The sequence below is a fragment of the Podarcis muralis genome, chromosome 7, assembly GCF_964188315.1.
Source record: "Podarcis muralis chromosome 7, rPodMur119.hap1.1, whole genome shotgun sequence".
Lineage (NCBI taxonomy): Eukaryota > Metazoa > Chordata > Lepidosauria > Squamata > Lacertidae > Podarcis > Podarcis muralis.
In genome coordinates this window covers 17240778-17259080 of record NC_135661.1, presented here as the reverse complement: position 1 = coordinate 17259080, position 18303 = coordinate 17240778, and the positions used below count along the sequence as shown (strand labels likewise).

General features: G+C 42.3%; 1 protein-coding gene across 6 annotated transcripts in view; it reads left to right on the top strand.

Moving 5' to 3' along the window:
• Positions 1-18303, top strand: part of PRDM16 (PR/SET domain 16) — a 458346-nt gene that overhangs the window by 254554 nt on the left and 185489 nt on the right. The window lies entirely within an intron of this gene.

Here is an 18303-nt window from a genome sequence, read left to right as displayed (position 1 = left end):
ACTGCTTCCTTGTTCCAGGGGCGAGGAAGTGGGTGTGATATATGTCTCCTGAATATCCACCTAAATTTGTTGAGTGTGTCGTTTGCATATTGGAACAGAAATGCCCTATTTATTGTGCGGGGGGTTCCGCTTGTGTGTTGTCTATGGGCTCAGGATGCAGACAGAAAGACAGATTTGCAGGTAGGATGTAGGCCTCAGTTCTGGGTCAAGCTGGACAAAAGTTCAGAAATCCTCTGTGGCACTGAAAATAAAATTGTTTTTTATAAATAGGTTTCGAGTCCACTCTGTGGAGGCGAATGCGTCGCCTAAAATTTTCGTCTCTCGGACCTCTTCGAAACCATGTGGTCAGCTATACATGCTGGAAGGGGACTGTTGTGACGTTAACATATGAGAGTACTGGAGGTGAAATAGTTAAACAGGTTACACAATCAGAACCCAGGGGGGTGGAGTCAGAAGGACTATAAAACCAGCTCTGGAAGGGGCAAAGGGAGAAGTTCATTGGGAGTTGGGTGGTTGATTGGAGTGGGAGTGAATGGGGATAGAGTCTGTGGGTAGGTTGAGTTAGTGTAGTGAAATAAGCTGAGTCAGGAACAGTTAGGAGCTAGGAAGACAAGTAAATATCTGAGAGGTGGTTTAGTGAGTGAGAGCAGGTAGCGGAAGTTATAGGTCTGGATAGGTACCCCATTGACTGATACGGTTTATGAAACCACACACTTGTTAAACTGTGATAAATAAAGTTTATGTTCCAATTTAACCCTGACTGGACTCAGAATTTTACCAGGTAGGGCCTGGGTGGTGGCAGCGAGAAATAAAGTGGTGGCACAGGGATCAATAGACGGTGAAACGTCCGGGGACCCTGTGTGAGCACCACAACTGGTATCAGTGAAAACCTTCTCCACCCAAGGCCCAAACAACTGAAAATCAGCTGCAAAGCCCCTTCCAAAGGCTACTTTGCTGGTGACACGGTCACTGCAGTAATCCAGGAAGATCGAAATCTGGATGCAGAGCTCCAGCCCAGAACACCCTTCTTGACAAATGTCCCAGTAGCAGTGAGTCTGCATTTTCAGTGTGGTAGCTTTTCGAATTGAGGGAGTTGGGGCCAGGGCACTTCCTTGTAGGCTAGATTGTCAAGCCATGGCCAGGGCCTGGCCGATGCTGCTGTATCATGTGTGGAGCTTTGCAGATGTTGCTGATTCATGGGCAGAACGTGGAATATGCTACTGAACCAGTGGTGGGGATACTGTGGCTTTGGGTGATCTGAGGACAGGGACTGGCAGATTCCGATGAGTCAGGCATCACGCCTGGCAGATTTTGGTGACAGAGAATCCTGATTCTTGCTGTCTTTCTAGCCTTTAGTACTGGTTTGTTTTGTTTTTTAATTGGACATGAGTTTTAGAGGTCACACCACAGCCACATTCACACCATACATCTACAACACTACAATACTTGTTGTTGTTGTTGTTGTTGTTGCTTAGTCGTTTAGTCGTGTCTGACTCTTCGTGACCCCATGGACCAGAGCACACCAGGCACTCCGCACTCCTGTCTTCCACTGCCTCCCGCAGTTTGGTCAAACTCATGCTGGTAGCTTCGAGAACACTGTTCAACCATCTCGTCCTCTGTCGTCCCCTTCTCCTGGTACCCTCCATCTTTCCCAACATCAGGGTCTTTTCCAGGGAGTCTTCTCTTCTCATGAGGTGGCCAAAGTATTGGAGCCTCAGCTTCAGGATCTGTCTTTAATAACAATAATAATAATAATAATAATTTATTATTTATACCCCGCCCATCTGGCTGGGCCTCCCCAGCCACTCTGGGCAGCTTCCATAAAAACCACAAATACAGTAAAATATCACACGTTAAAAACTTCCCTGAACAGGGCTGCCTTAAGATGTCTTCTTAAAGCACTCAGGGCTGATTTCCTTAAGAATAGATAGGTTTGATCTTCTTGCAGACCATGGGACTCTCAAGAGTCTCCTCCAGCACCATAATTCAAAAGCATCAATTCCATACTTAGCAAACCACAACTCCCCGGACTCTTTTGGGGGAAACCATGAGTTTTTAAAGCAGTATGAATGTGCCCAAAATATATTCTAATCTGACAATGCTAGCAGGGTTATTTGGGATCTCACAGCAGCCCTGCTTACCATTGCCTATTTATTGAATTAGGCCAAATTGTTACATTTATCCCAGCCAAAGTCTATCCAGTTTGCAGTTTTAGTGGAACAACTAACTGAGTTGGAGGGCATGCTTCATTGCATCACCTATCTAGGCAATGGCAACATGTGTTTGCCTAAAGGTGTTCTTTCTATGCTTCACTTTGGCTTATTTTCTTTTTTATGAAATCCCATATTTTCGGTAGCATACCTCCAGAGACTTCCTTTTAAGAAACCATTGCTGTTTCAGATTGAAAACTAGAGCAACTCTCTCCCTGCCCCCTTTGTATGGCTGTCTTGTTAATGACACTTTCTGAGCTCTGAAAGTTAAAACGAAACACCCGGGCAGCTTCTGCCAAACATTGTGAAACTCTAGATCTGGCTGGCTCCAGAGGCAGTTTGAAAAGAGATACATAGACATATCTATACGCAACACAGTCTATTCCAATTCTCTCCAGGATGAGATGAGGCAAATAATCTTTTCCTTTAGAAGCTAAACTTGAGGGCTGGGGTGGGGGGATGTCCCACATGAAATGCCCTCTGTTGACCACCCTGTGACCTTGCAGTAGTGCTGAACTTTTTACCTTGTTCATCTCATAACTCATCGGCTATTTGTCTGGACCTCGGAGGGCTCTTATTATCCCAAGCCATGTGGGGACAGTCCTTATTATCATAACCTCATTTATCACCCCCAAAAATGGAATCCCATCCTCCTTGTTTTAGAAGCCACTTTGCAGTTTTCCTGGACTTTCTCATGATGTGTTAGCAATAAGTCCCATTCCATTTGTACCCAGTCAATGTGAGCTTATCTCTAAATGCTTGCTATTGCAATGAGGCACACATACAATTTTTTATTTTGATTTTTTTAAAACATCCTCCTTAAATGTCTCACAATTTTTAAAATGTGAACCTACCTAATTTGCATTTCTCAAAGTGATGGTTCATTTGACATGAAACTGAGCTGCTGCTGCTGCTGCTGCTATTAAATTTATGACCTACCCTTGATCAGCAGGTCTGAGGGCAGGTTATAACAATTAAAAATTAAAAATGATTGATTGATTTGATTTACTCCATTTCTATGCTGCTTTTCATTCAAATGAAACCCAAAGCAGCTTACAAACAATAAATAAGAATAGCATGATAGCACATAATAGAACATTACGAATACAGCACAAATCATATAGAATAATCAACAAATCATCATATTGAATTAACAAATCACCAGATGGCATTTGTAGGAATAGGGTGGGGCTGTCAAAGCACACATGTTAGGTGTCAAAGGTCATGGTAAATATGCATTTCTTCACCATTCAGCAAAAGTTATATGGTGAAGTTTCCAGATGTACCTCTGTGGGGGAGGGGATTCCATGACCTAGGAGGCTGCCACAGAGAAGGCCCTCCTCCAGGAAACCTCTAGAAACTTCTGAGGGAGGTGGAACTATCAAGAAGGCCACCTTTCCTGTCATTGGTCCAGGCATCTTCCAGTAAAGATTCAGCAGGTGTCTTCTACACTGGCCTTTAAACATTTGCTGAAAACTTTTTTTTTCTTTGCCATTGGGATTATGGAGGCAGTTAAGATAAACTAGTCAGTGATCTATAACCATGTGGCTTTTATTGTGTGTGTACAATTGTTGTAAACCGCTTTGATTTTTTTAAAAAATGTAATTGCCACATACAAGTTATTTATTTATTTATTTTGCTATAAATAAATAAACAGAGCTATCCAACAAGATCTGCAGTATTCTCGATGTTGCAGTGCTCTTCTCCAACAAAAACAGCAACAAAAATGCATACTATAACGCGGGATTTTTTAAAGGAGAAATTTGCACAGAAATGCATGCAAATATTCATGTAGACTTTGCCATGACGCCCGTAAAAAAGACTCGAGCAACATGAATCTGGTGAAACAGGTTATGTCTGTTAAAATATAACAGCTTAGAGGATCTGCAAAAACCAATTAAACCAATTAGTGAAATAAAAGTGCAGGAGTTATGGGTACAGCAAATTCACATTGGATGCGCATGAGTTCTGGTGTTCTGAAAGAGGGAGGGAAATGTTTCCCTACCTACTTCATGCATGACATCCATAATATTGTACACTTCTATCATGTCATCACTTGCACACCTTTTCTCTCAACTCAGAAGTCCCAAACGCTCCAACCTTTCTTCGTTTAGGGATGTTGTTTCATGGCCTTGATAAGTTTGGTTGCCTTTTTCTGGGCAGGTGTGCAGAAGGATGCAGAACTGAACTGAACAGTGAGGTGGCAGGGAGGAGAGAAGGCCAACTGGACATTCACTATCCACAGTTTGGTTGGTTCCTCATTTTCCTGCCTTAATTCACACACACCCCCCACCAACTGCAAACATAAACTATGACAATTATAATATTTGACATAGGCTCTAGCCTAAACACATTGTAAAGAAGCACTACCAGCGGTTTATGAGGTTATAAATTTGCTGAAGGCCGGTCGGATTTTGAAGCTAGGCCAACAGAGGTCAAAGCAGTAGGGTAAAGAGTTCAAGTCTAAGCTTAATGGCTTGTGAAGGAACTTGGTGCTAAACAGAAGGAACTACCGCCAGACAGTGGAGAGGAGTAAAGAATGAAAAATCACCCTGCACCACTGCCTTTCTCTGCCCTAAAGGTGTGAGCAGAATCCATCATGTTTGATTTCTGCAAGGGATGCCACAAAGCGGTGCTTAGGTTATAGAGATGAAGACTTAATGAAATGTCTACAAGCCATGATGGCTATGTTTACTACCTCCACTGTTGGACACAGTTTGCCTCTGAATACCAGCCTCTGGAAACTGGAGGTGGGGAGAGGTGGTATTGCGCTCAGGTCTTGCATATGGACTTCCCATAGGTTGACCACTGCGATAACAGGATGCCTGATCCAGCACAGCTCTTCTTACATCCTTAAATCCTCTTCACTGGCTTCAGTGGGCCTGTTCTGAGTAAGGTTACTATTGTATTTCACCCATTTTGTATGGATTTGTTTTTTATCAAGGTGTGCTCCTTGCAAAGCAATGCTGGGAAGAGCAGAGGATCCAGGTAGTAATGTCCCTCCAGTGAATGACATAAATCAGGGTTTCCCAAACATGGTCCTCCGGGTGTGTGTTTTTTTAGACTACAATTCCCATCATCCCTGACCTCTGGTCCTGCTAGCTAGGGATGATGGGAGTTGTAGTCCAACAATGGCTGGAGACCTAAGTTTGGGAAACCCTGGTGCAGATCAAAATGGGGAGGTAGGAAATATATAAAAGGATGTCATATAGAGGAGGGAGAAACTCTATGATTCTATGAAATAAACCTAAAAGGCAGCTTTGTATCCTCTCTGTTTCTAATGTCAGAAAGGGTACCACACTCCATACTTTTCTAGTGCATGATAAGCCATTTGCAAAGTAAGACCTCTTTCCCCTGGGGGGGGGGGATGATTGAAAAATGCAGAGAAGATGGAAGAAAGAAGCATCCATACAGGCCAGTCTAGTGTGGGCTGTTTAATTTTATTTTCCCCAAGCATGATGACTAAAGAACCTTGGAAGACATCTTTCTCCAGTATGCTCTCCCCCCCCCCTTTAGCCTCTGTTTACTTAGAGGGAATCGCCTAAGGGGGCTACTGGAGGGAAAACAGCTGTGGGAGATAATCTATAGAGTTATCTATCTATCACTCTTTGTCAACCCCGTCTCCCCAGAGACCATGTGGAGAGACTTGTAATAAAAAGGCATTGCTTGAAGAGGCTTTAGGGACAAATAAAGAGACATGTTAAGGGCCAGCTGAAATGGATAGGCAACATTATTAAAGCTCAATAGCCGTCTTATCAAAATCAAATAGGATAGACATTTGCCCAAGAAGGTTGTGGGGGTGGGGGGAGGCTCTGAATTTATTCTGTGACTTTCTGGCGAGTCCAGATTTATCCATTAACAAGGAGGAACTCTGTGGGGAGACTGAGAGATAACATTGTCTTAAAAAAAAATAATCAGTCTTTAAGATGATAGACCTTTCCTTTCTGTTTGAGTTCGCATTATGAATACTTTTTTAAAGTAATAAATGTGATTAAGGCTATGCAAAATGCAATGAACACGTTGGCGGGGAAAGCCCCTTTTGATATATGCTGACCTTGTTTTCCTGAAGAGCACTAGAGACTCTTGAAGACTGTATTGCAAATAAATAGAAGGGAGAATATCTTTATAGAAATTTGGAGAAATTTTGTTGTTGTTGTTACTTTTATTCTTTTGATGAGCCGAATCCTTTAGCTCTGAGAAACTGCATCCCATATCTAAGCCTGGCAGTTATCGGGGCAGATTTATTCCCAAATTCACTAAATGTCATTGCAGAGAAGCATTAGCAGCCATGGAGCCAATAAATCTCTCTCTGTTTATGTTGCGCAACCACACACACACACACACACACACTCTACAGGTCACCCAAGCCATCTGATACTTGCAGAAGGCATTGTTCAAAAGAAGATGATTGATTGATAATTATGATAATTTGTGAAATCATTATTTGGATATTATAAACATAGCTCACCCCACTGGGAGAGAGTGGAGACATTTTATAGAGGACAGGGCCATCAAAAAAAAGAGAAAGGCCTCCGGTTATAAGGGAGAGAGAAAAGGTCTGCTGGGCCTTCCCCAGTGGGATCTGAGGGGCTGATGAATGATGACCTCAAGGAGTGGGAAATTAGGCTTCAATGGGAAGTCAGGAAGGTAGTTAGAGAAGAGCAGGGGAACTGTTAACTGTCTTTTGTGGAGCAATTATGACTTGGGCCAATTTGCCAAAGGCCTTTGCCACGTTTATAATAACAGTACGAAACACACACACACACACGTTTGGTCTGGAGATTTTAACTTGAGTTGCTCAAAGTTCACAGATTCCCTGCAGTTCCAATGCAGTGCAAAGCAAACCATGATGTTTATTTTGTATCCTCTGAAAAACTCCTTGCACTTATTGGCATCAAATGTTCTCAGTTCTTCTCCTGGTTTTTTGTGTTTTTTTTAAGTATGCATTCAAAGCTATGGTGCTTGTGAACATATTCATTTGGGGAAGGGTGTGTTATTAAAAATATCAGTCGGCCAGATTTTATGTGTTTGCAGCCAATGGCTATTGCCATATAAATCACACACAAAACAAGGCAGTCAAAGGGTGACTTTAAACATATCCGTTTTCAGAAGCTGTCAAAACCTGAAATGTTCCTCAAATGAATTAGCGTGGTTTTTGTTTTTGTTTAAAGTGCCTTGATTTTTTCACTGCTGGGGCTCCTATAAGTAGAGATGTTGGAGAAATCTGAATGAACAAGAGCGGAAATTGCACATGTCTACTTCCACATCCCATGTCCAGAAAGGAAATGTATTTAGCAAATATCATTCACATTCACTGTTATTGTCGTTTTCATTCCACAGACAATACATAGTTACATTGCATTTCCTTTGCTTTGAACTGAATAGGGTGCAATAATGTAACGGCAATGCAATTTGCGTAGTTACATAAATTACACAAATTGTGCGATTTCGTCACAGCAGACAGTGAGACAAGCAATGTAGATTTTGGTGGGAGATGAACTGCAGTAGAACTGAAACAGTGCTGTGGACGATGAAGGCGGCAAAACAGAAACCGTCGCCTTCTTCCATCCTTACCTATAGGTAACAAACCTTTCTGCATTGGCCAGCAAACCCTCTGACTTAGAAACCACTTAACTGGCATGCTAAAAAATTATTGAATAAATAGCAGAATCTGTCCCTGGGGACTATTAAAATAACGTTATGAGTTTGTGGGGTGCAAGACTCCTCTAAACTCCTGGATCCAGTAAGTGTTATAATTTAATCTAGGTATAGGGTGTTAACCCCTGGAGCCAGCAAGTGTTAAAAGAGAACAAAGGGAAAGGTGACAGACCCTTTTAAGAAAGCAAAAGGGTTCTTTTAAGAAAGCAGATGACAAATGAGTGGGGCACTTCCTCCAGCTCTGAGATAGTTAGAAGGACAAAGCCTGAGTTTTGAGGGTAGGGTTTGCTGTGATGTGTGACCTAGAGGTAAAGATGCGTACTGGAAAAGCAGAGAGAGAGAGCTGATTTCTGCTTGAATACAAGGCTGCAGCTATGGGGTAAACCAGACCTTTTTGGGTCTCCCCTCAGTCCTAAGTGGAGATGTTGGGGATTGAACTCCTGCATTCAAAGCAGCTGCTCCGAAAATGAACCCTGGTCGTTCCCCAAAAGCATAACTGTGAAATTTTGAAGAGCTATGTGTTGTGCAGGCCTGACCATGCACTAATTAACATGCACTGCTCCATCACAGTTTTGGATTTTTAAAATAAAAAATGCTCTGAAATGCATTTATTTTTCATGCCTTTCCCTTCTATTAAGCATTTTGTAAATAATCTATCTATCATCTCTCTCTCTCTCTCTCTCTCTCTCTATCTATCTATCTATCTATCATCTATCATCTATTTTACATCCCCCCCCCGCCCAAAAGATGAATTGTGATACATTTCCCCCATAGCATACACATTGCCTTTTGTATCAAAACTGCAGAGAAGTACACATTCCACCTGCATTCTAGTCCGGGAACTAAAAATCAGGTGGTTTCACTTTAAAATGTGGGCAGTACGGGGTTTTCCTCTTCCCTAATGGTGACCCACAGTTATGTTATCTCACTCCCAAGTCTATTTACATTTCTTACGTCCGTCTTGTTTTCAAAACTAAAAACTAAAAAATGGAGGAATGAGTGAGGGTCCAGTTGTGGTTTGAGAAACAAACTGAACAATAGCGGCTAAGAATCACAGCCTTCTGTATAACAATATCTATCGGTTATATCTCAAATCCACTTTCAACACACTCTGCTGTGGTATTTCAGGTTCGTTCAGCACTTCAATTTGCTTGTTTTATAGTTTCTGACTCTATGAAATAAAAGTGTGTTTAGCTGCCACAACAGAGGCAGCTTTGAGTTGATTTTTATAATCTCTCTCTCTCCCCCCCCCCCTTTAAATAGACTCACTTCATTGCAATAAGCCCTTCAACAAAAGACTGGACAGTTGTCTGAGGGAGAGAGAGAGTGTGTGTCTTTTTTTTTTTTTAAAAAAAAAAACCCAGCATTTCTCTCTCCCTCTCTTTTTTTCATTGTTAGACCACCGTTAGTAAAAGAACGAGGAGTCCATTAATTCAGTGAATGAACATATAGTAAAGTCAGTTCCCCTCTTGAGAACAATAATGTTGAGGTCAGCTTAGGTTACCATGGAAACTAAGTACCTCTAAGAAGTTTGCATCCTTGATTTTCCTGAAATGAAGCATGGAACGCAGAGGCAGGAGCAAAACAGCCGCTGGACGCCTTGCAGAACAAAGTTTAACGGACAAACGACAATTGCCATCTTGATCTTTACATGTCTGGCAATTCCCGAGCAAATGTCCTACACTGGGGCTGAAGGTGGGATTGAACCAAAATCTCTCTCCACCCCCTCCCAAAAAAAAAACAAAACCACCACAATTTTTGTAACCCTATTTACAAAAAGGGAAATAAAGAGTCCACTTTCATAATTCTGGTGGGGGATATTGGGAGGGGAGGTAAAGGGCAACCCCTCCAATACATTTGGGATTTTTGTTTTAAACTCTCCTCCTTAACATGCCCCATATTTGGGGAATTCAGAAAAAGAGCGACATGGTAGCTACTAGGGATGTTAGAGTCTTTTGACAAAAACAGAAACATAAATTGTTGATGTTTGCTTATTCATCCCTTGTCCGGAATGGAAATCATAGAGTTGGAAGGGACCCCCATGGTCATCTAGTCCAACCCCCCTGCAATGCAGGAATCACAACTAAATCATCCCTAATCGATGGCCACCCAATCTCTATTAAAAAATTTCCAGAGGAGGAGAGTCCACCACCTTCCGATTGGTACATGGTGTTGTTGCTTTCAGTCAACAAAGGATACACAATTGACCAAGGTTTCCCCCATTTGCAGTGCCCCCCCCATTGTTATTACATTATTCTACTCTATGCTTCCTCCACCTCGGCCCCCCAGATGTTTTGAGACTACAATTCCCAGCATCCCTGACCACTGGTCCTGCTAGCTAGGGATCATGTGAGTTGTAGGCCAAAAACATCTGGAGGGCCGAGGTTGAGGAAGCCTGTTCTACTCCATTCATTTCAATGTAATCTTCATAATTTGTCACGTATATTACATAAGTTGCATAGTTTCACCACAACAAGCTGCAAGACAAATAATGTAGTTTTTGGTGGAAGCCGAACTGCAGCAAAAAAGAAACAGTGCTGCGTGCAGTGAAACAGAAAACTGCGTCTTCCTACATCATTAGCAACCACTCCATGTGGGTACTAGCATTTCCAAACACACACTGAACATCCCAGAATGACGCCTGTTGTGGGTGGGATATGGCAGCCAGAAGGTGGCCACCAAGAATACCCAACCCTGCTGACATCTGTTTGACATCTGTACTTTTTTTTACTCAGTCATGGCAGCTGATGCTGTTTGGGGGCAAAAAAATTAGCCTGTAATTTTACCACTGCTTTGAAAGCTACCTGACAGATAACAAACTTGACTACATTGGCCAGGAACCATCTAATTTTCATCTAATCTGATTGACCTTTTAGAAGATTCTGAAATGAATAGAGGATTCCATCCCTAGAGGAGTTATATCAAGGGCAAAACATAATATAATGTCCCATGTCATAGCTCTGGTCTGGTCCACAGACACCAAGATGGCTAGTTGATGGCCTGTTAAAAGAAATTACTGGTCAAATAGTCTGTGAGCATAGTTTGAAAGCTGCGCGGAGCAGTGCATGTCTTAACAGGAAGGGGGGTAACTCCTGCCCCCCAGAAGAAAATGTAGGTTGAGCAGTTCATGCCAGTATGATATCTTTTGTACAGTTCCAGTTCTCTTGTTTCCATTAAGAATATGACTTCTGGTGCAGCTATGACACCCACACCTCCAGCAGGGAGTGTTGCTATAAAGGAATCTGGGTGATTTGCAGTAGATCTGCAAGGCTTTCTGACTCTTAACAAGAGTCTATTCTCCCTCCCCCCCCCCTCTCATATTGCTAGACATTAGACAGGGGAACATAGGGTGCATTTTCGTGTGAATAGATTGCCAAATCAGATCTATTATTGAAAGCAGTGCTAGAATCCCTGGTTCCTAAGAACACATTGGTAGATGCTTGCTTGTATACAGAGGCTATCCCTGTATGACTCATGGAGCACAGTAGGTCAACTGGCTCCACCTCCAAGTCACCATTTTGAATCTGGTTCGGTCACCATAAATGCCTCATGCACCAGTTGGTTCTAGCAACAAAATGTGACACGTTAGATACCACAAGCTTGAGGTCTGCTCACCCTTCTGGTATGCCACAAGAAAGTAATGTTGTATTTGTGTTCCTTTAGCTTGTTCATTTCAGTTATCTCACTCACATGGTGTTGACACCCATCCTTCATTCCCTTGGCATCACAAGGCTTACATAAATCTGCAGATATAAACTGGGTTCTAAGCTAATGAAGAATTGTTTTAGCTTCACATCTCTCTGCCAACCCAGGCAATTTAAAGGGGGGGGGGTCAACAAGAGTGTCCGAGGGCTTTGGGGAAGAGGTAGCAGGCAAGATCAACTTGATTTTACAAAAAGGTTGCCATGCTAATGATATAAGGGGTGCTCTGCCCTCATCCATTTATTTACATTAACTGAGAGGGGAAAGGGCTTTGCCAATGGACGGTTAATCACCTACATCATTATGGTATTGACAATATTGAAAACCCAAGCTGTTACCAAGGACTCAAGCCACCAACTGCTTCTGCTCGATTCAGTGGAGTTTCTCGGAGATAAAGATGGGAGAAAACTCTTGTGGAGAAGTGTTAATCTCCTTACCACGGCCTGATTAATTGGCACGTGCACTAAGAAGCTATTGATTCTTAATTACTGGATATTTGGCCTTGTCATTCCAAATGGGAGCACGGAAGCTGGTCAAGGAAAGTTCATGGACCTGGTCTGCCCAGGTTGACCGAAATTGAACCTTCCACCCTTGTTCCTGAACACACCAATGCATTTTGTGTTGTTCCCTGGTGCTCAGTGTTATATGTTGCCTTTTGAGGGTGCCTCGAGGACTCAAAGGAAAACAAATATGAGCACAAATAGCTAGAGAAGGGAAAGAAATTCAGACCTGTTTGCATTTCAATGCAGCCTTCCCTAATCTGCACTTCTAGAAACAATATGCAAATCTAAACAGTGCTCTCTTTTGAAATGCACACTTCTCTGAATTTTGTGGTGCAATTCTCCAACCACAGCAAATGTGTGTGAGAAATGCATTTTAGGGGAAAGTGTGCTTTAAGCTTGCAAAAAATATGTATGCTAGGAAAAATTGCATGCATATATATTTATAGTGGCATTGAAAAGGAGTCCGTGATGGCACTAGGTGGACATCACTGGGGAGAGCATTCCATAAATAGGGTGCCACAACTGAAAAGGCCCTCTGGCTTGTCATCACTCTCTTGAGTCCCCTTCAGAGGGGGAGGGCAGAAGAATCCCACAATATTGGGGACTATGTACTAGGATTTAAAAAGAAATATTTGTATGCTACTGGCTTGCAGTTTTTCATTCATGTTGGGCAAGGCCCACTTGGTGTTTGCGCCTTCTGCCACAAGGAACTCAAGCACTCTATTTCTGTATAATTTCTTTCTCTCTCCTTTGATGCACACATGTGCCCAGATTGTCTGGCTCACTTTACTGAAAGAAAACGATGACTCAAAAATAGTGTGTTTCAGAATGGTGGTTGAACTGAGCATTTGCCTGCTGAAATGCAAATGAATGCTCACAAAGCTGGAATGGCTCATACAAAAATTCATTCATAAATGTGTTTTAATGCACATTTCTCCTAACATGCATGCATTTGTATACAGTTTTGCCTAGCAAATCCATCTGTCCAAGCAAATTTCCCCAAATAGAATGCATTTTGGGTAGAAGCAGGATGGGGTGGGGGTGGGGACGGACCAAAAGAAGTATTTTTAACTTTTTTACCTAGTTTGAGAAATGCATTGCAAAATTTGTAAAAGGTGTGAGTTGCAAAAGAGAGCTGTGTTTCAGTTTGCATATTAGTTTGGGACGTGCAGATTCACTAAAAGGCAAACTAAACGAATTCCTTCCCCCATTCCAGTCACAAAACGAAATGAACAGCAAAATGGTTGGCATTAACATGGACGCATCTCTCTCTTATCCCACTTACCCAGATGATTGCTTGTGAAATAATAATCTGGATGCCTAAGAGGCACACAGCCCCCACCCCCACCCCTCTTCATTTAAGAATGCTAGAAAGCCCCCAGAGAGCTTTCAGGAGTCTGTTGCCAGCCGGCCCCTGTCAAAGCTGAAGGCCGCGCTGTCTGGGGCCCGAAATCAACTTCAGGAAGGTCATGTGAAAGAAAATCCTCCATCATCAGGAAGCCCTCGGCCTCCTGGCCTTTCTGACATTCTCTGACAAACCTTAAATCACCAGCCCCAGCGGCAGACAAAACACCACAAATTTTGGACCGCTGGCTCTCCTGGGATTCCAAAACCGCATTTCTAACTTAGGCAGCAGGGCAAAGACTGGCGGGTGACGTAACGGTCTCTATATTGGCATGGCAGTGAAAGGGTTGGGGGGGGGTGAACTCTGAGAGTTTCTGCCAAAGTTGAGCAGGTCCTGGCCCCTTGGGCTGAATGAAAAGAAGCTTGGATCACTGTCTTGCAAAAATGAGAGCCAAAGTGTTTTGGAGAGGGACATAATGTTTTCTAACAGAGTTTTAGCCAATTTTAGTCCTACTCAGAGTAGACCCATTGGATTCAGTGCCCATGGGTAAGCTGGGTTGGTGAATTTCAATGGGCCTGCTCAGGGTAGAGACCTCTGGGTATAGGGTGGTATATAAACTCATTATATAATAATAATAATAATAATAATAATAATAATAATAATAATAATAATAATAATAATAGGGCATTTTAACGAAACATGGTGTTTCATAATATGTTCCGGCAATGTTTTCTATGGGGAAACACAGAAACACAGGACAAATTTCATTGGAGATGAACACAGGACAAATTTCATTGGAGATAACATGCAGACTTATCCATGGGCTTGACCCAAAGCAGTGCTTGAGAAGGTTGATCTTTGAGAACTCTGACACAAGTTCTGGCCCTATTGGCACCCTCGATGAATGCAAAAAATAATAATAATCAAAACTTGCAGTGTAATCCTACCCGTGTCTACTCAGAAGTAAATCACATTGGATTCAATGGGGCTTACCTCTTCGTAAGTGGGGTTAGAATTGCAGCTTTATAGCTATGCATCTGTTCTCCCCCCTCCCTTTCCAAATGTTCTAAGGCAGTTCTCAGATAAAAAATAAAATCAAAACACATTTTAAAACACCTTTAGAAATATGTACCTTGAGAGGAAAAGAAATACAGATTTAAATGTGAAACGTTCAGTTGTCGTCACTGTTTAATAGGGGGAGTATTGGGTTGTTGCTTTTATTTTGATTATGTATTTTGTGGTTTTGTATTTTGATTTTGTTCTGTGAACTGCCCTAAGACCTCTGGGTATAGGACAGTACAGTGGTACCTTGGGTTAAGGACTTAATTTGTTCCAGAGGTTGGTTCTTAACCTGAAACTGTTCTTAACCTGATGTACCACCTTAGCTAATGTAGCCTCCCACTGCTGCCGCCGCACCGCCACACAATTTCTGTTCTCATCCTGAAGCAAAGTTCTTAACCGAGGTACTATTTCTGGGTTAGCGGAGTCTGTAACATGAAGCGTCTGTAACTTGAAGCTTCTATAACCCGAGGTACCACTGTATATAAATTCCAGAAGTAAGAATAATAAATGCAGATCATTGTGGAAGCAGGATAAAACTGACATGGGTGAACACATACCAAAATAGCACACATCATATACTTACTGATTCATCCATCCCCAGCAGGTCTAGCTGAGCCAGGTGGTGCTAACATCCCCCCACTGCTTGACACCTCTGAACAACTCTGGGATGAGCATCATGACTAGGGATGGTGAGGAAATCCAGTTTGCATCTAAAGGTGGCTGTAATCACAATTTCCGAAACAATACATGAACCCAAACCCAGCCGTCCTTTGACATTGGCACTCGTCTGAATTTTGCAATGCAGGTCTCGAGCCAAGTGATGTGTACCAAAAAGTATATACTAGAATGATGCACGTATTAATGAAAAATAGAAGAAAGCAATGCATTTATATTAGGGGGAACCGTTTTGCAGAAATGTGTACGTTAGACAAATATGCAAAGAAGAATGGGTTTCAGAGCAGAAATCAAAACAAAAGCACCAACGAATTTTCATGAGAGCTTTTTTGAAAAAAATATATTGCAAAATGGAAATGTGGGCAACTGATTTTAAGTCTTGGAGATACAGTGGTACCTCGGGTCACATACGCTTCAGGTTACATACATATCAGGTCACAGACTCCGCTAACCCAGAAATATTACCTCGGGTTAAGAACTTTGCTTCAGGATGAGAACAGAAATTGTGCAGCGGCAGCAGGAGGCCCCATTAGCTAAAGTGGTGCTTCAGGTTAAGAACAGTTTCAGGTTAAGAACGGACCTCCAGAACGAATTAAGTACTTAACCCGAGGTACCACTGTATAGGAAACTCAAGGGAAACAACAACAAAAATTGGACAGATTCAGCCATCCATAATGGCCTAGCAAAAGGTTTTCCCATTCTCTGAGGCTCCTGGAATGGTGCATTATCAGTAACAAAAGAGAATCTGTAAATATACTGGAAATAGATGAAGACGCCTACAATTAATAACTGAGCACATGCCTAGTGTAAACCTTTAGAGTCTAAGGGGCAATGCGTTCTTAATCTTGGGGCAATGCTACCTAAGGGGGGGGGAGTGTAATATTATAGCATGGTCCCGTCGCCCCGCGCCAGTGATTGGGACAGTGTTTGCAAATGCCTTCAGGCTTTCAAGAGGGTGGGTGGAGGAAGGTCACCCTCTGGTGACCTGCCCGACTTCTGTGAAGACTGGATAATTAGAAAGGCTTGCCCATACTGAAAGTTTACCATGTTTGTGCTCTATCAAATAGAGCCATAGCTCCCCCCTCCCCCCTCCCCATAGCCAGCTCCTGGTCTTCCTTCCATGGGGTGCTTTTGAGTAGAGACATAAGTTGAATATGCCTAATGAGCAGACTTTTCTAGAAAGCAGCATGGGAACGACTGTCTCTTGCATAATGCGAAACCTATTTAGATGCTCTGAGATTAGGCTACAGAGCAGAGCAACATTTATTTGTTTTTTTCCTGGCCAGTATAGCATTTGGAAGAAGGGTTGTTTTAGTGTACATATTTTATACATGCATTATCCAAGCCAGATGGTGGCATCAATAATGTCACTTATCATCAGGCGTGCCTGATATTGAGTTAATTGAATTGTGCTGCACCATTTGGAGGGAAATATATATCATCAGAAAGGCCTATTAAGATCTCTTAAACCAGAGTTTTGCAGCAGGAGAAAGGGGTGTGGGGAGACGTTGAGACTTTTTTTCCCCTCCTGCAGGAAAATGAGTGCTAAAAACTGAGCCAATTAGATTCTTCTAGTAATATTCCTGCCACTGCTTTTCAGAGTAAGAATGGAGAATTTCCTTTGGCCCTCCTTTTTAAGTGATCCCAACCACCCAGATCAAAAGATGTAGAATTTGCACTTTTCTTAATTTTGTCATACAGTTCATGGCTCAAAAATAAGCAAACAGGTACATTAAAATAATATTTTAGAGATGTGCATACCTTGAGATAATCACATATTTAAATGCTGCTTTGCAGTATTTAAATAGAAATGTTTGTATGCAGTCTTCCCTTTAATTCCTAGATTCATGCAGCAATGCGATGGAATGGCCTTAAATGTCTGAAATTGACACAGTGCAGAAATACACTGATTTGCCTATCCTTTTTTAGATCTAACGAAATGTCTTTGTATTGAGATGAAATGAACTGTCAATGGTGATCAGAAAGTATGTTTCTAGAATGCTGGGATAGAGGAGCCAGTCTTTGGAAAGCTCTGAGGTGGGCTGAGCTTGGTGTTGATCTGGTTAGAATGGGTTAAAAGTCTTGTTTCAAATCAATAGAGCAAGTTAGCTGTAAGTAAAGTTCTATTGATTTCAGTGGAAAGTAAATTTGTCCAACATATTCTGGATCCAGTCCATTGTGTATCCAAGGACATAGTGGTCTGTTGGTCAAATTTGATCCACTGATCCAATGGGATCCATTGGCCAACTGTTAACCACAGTAAGTCATGGCAGCATCATGTACACATTCACACTGAACACAGAGAATTCCAGAAACTGGGAGCAGCCACAGAAAAGGCACTTTCATGTCACCATCAACCCTGCCTCTGATGTTGATGGGACTGAGAAAAGGTGCTCACCCAAGGATCCTGACACCAGGGAAGGTTCATAAAGGAAGTAAAAATCAGTGGTGGAGACAAATCAGCTACAAATCTACTATTAAAGATTTTGGATCAGACGGCCGCTCTACCGCTATAGAAAAGTAAGTGGAAAAGGGTGCGCAATGTGTGAACACACCTGTAAATATTGTGTAGAAAAGGGCAAGGACAGAGGGGGAAGTGAGTGAGAGAGAGGAGTAGACAAATAACTGGTCCACATTCATCAACTGGATGAGGTGTTAGACCAATATAAGCAGGATGTGAAGTCAGAGTGTGGATTTGTCTGGTGGGAAAGTTCTAAGTACTGACAAGAAGGACAATAGAGGAAAAGAGCCTTGTGAAAGCAAGAAATTACTAAGAACATAAAGTGTTGCTTTCTACTAAGCCAAACCATTGGTTCATCTAGCTCCCATTTATCCACACTCTCTCCAGGGTTTCTGGCAGGGGCCTATCTGGGTGTTGAAATTGTGACCTTCTCCATGCACAGCGGATGCTTTGGAACTGAGTTAGCACCCTTCCCGTTGCCTTCTCAAACTCATTAGTTTTTTCCTCAAAAATTATCCAATGTTTCAAGCAAGCAGGGACCCTTAACTGACACTTACATGCCTAACTTCAGCTGTAGCATTTAATGAAGGCAAAGAAAGGGGTTGCCAGAAGCCCGCTTGCTTAGCCAAGAGCTTGATAGTGACCCAGAAGGCTTTGGAGGTGATGCCAGGGCAAATGAGACAGTTG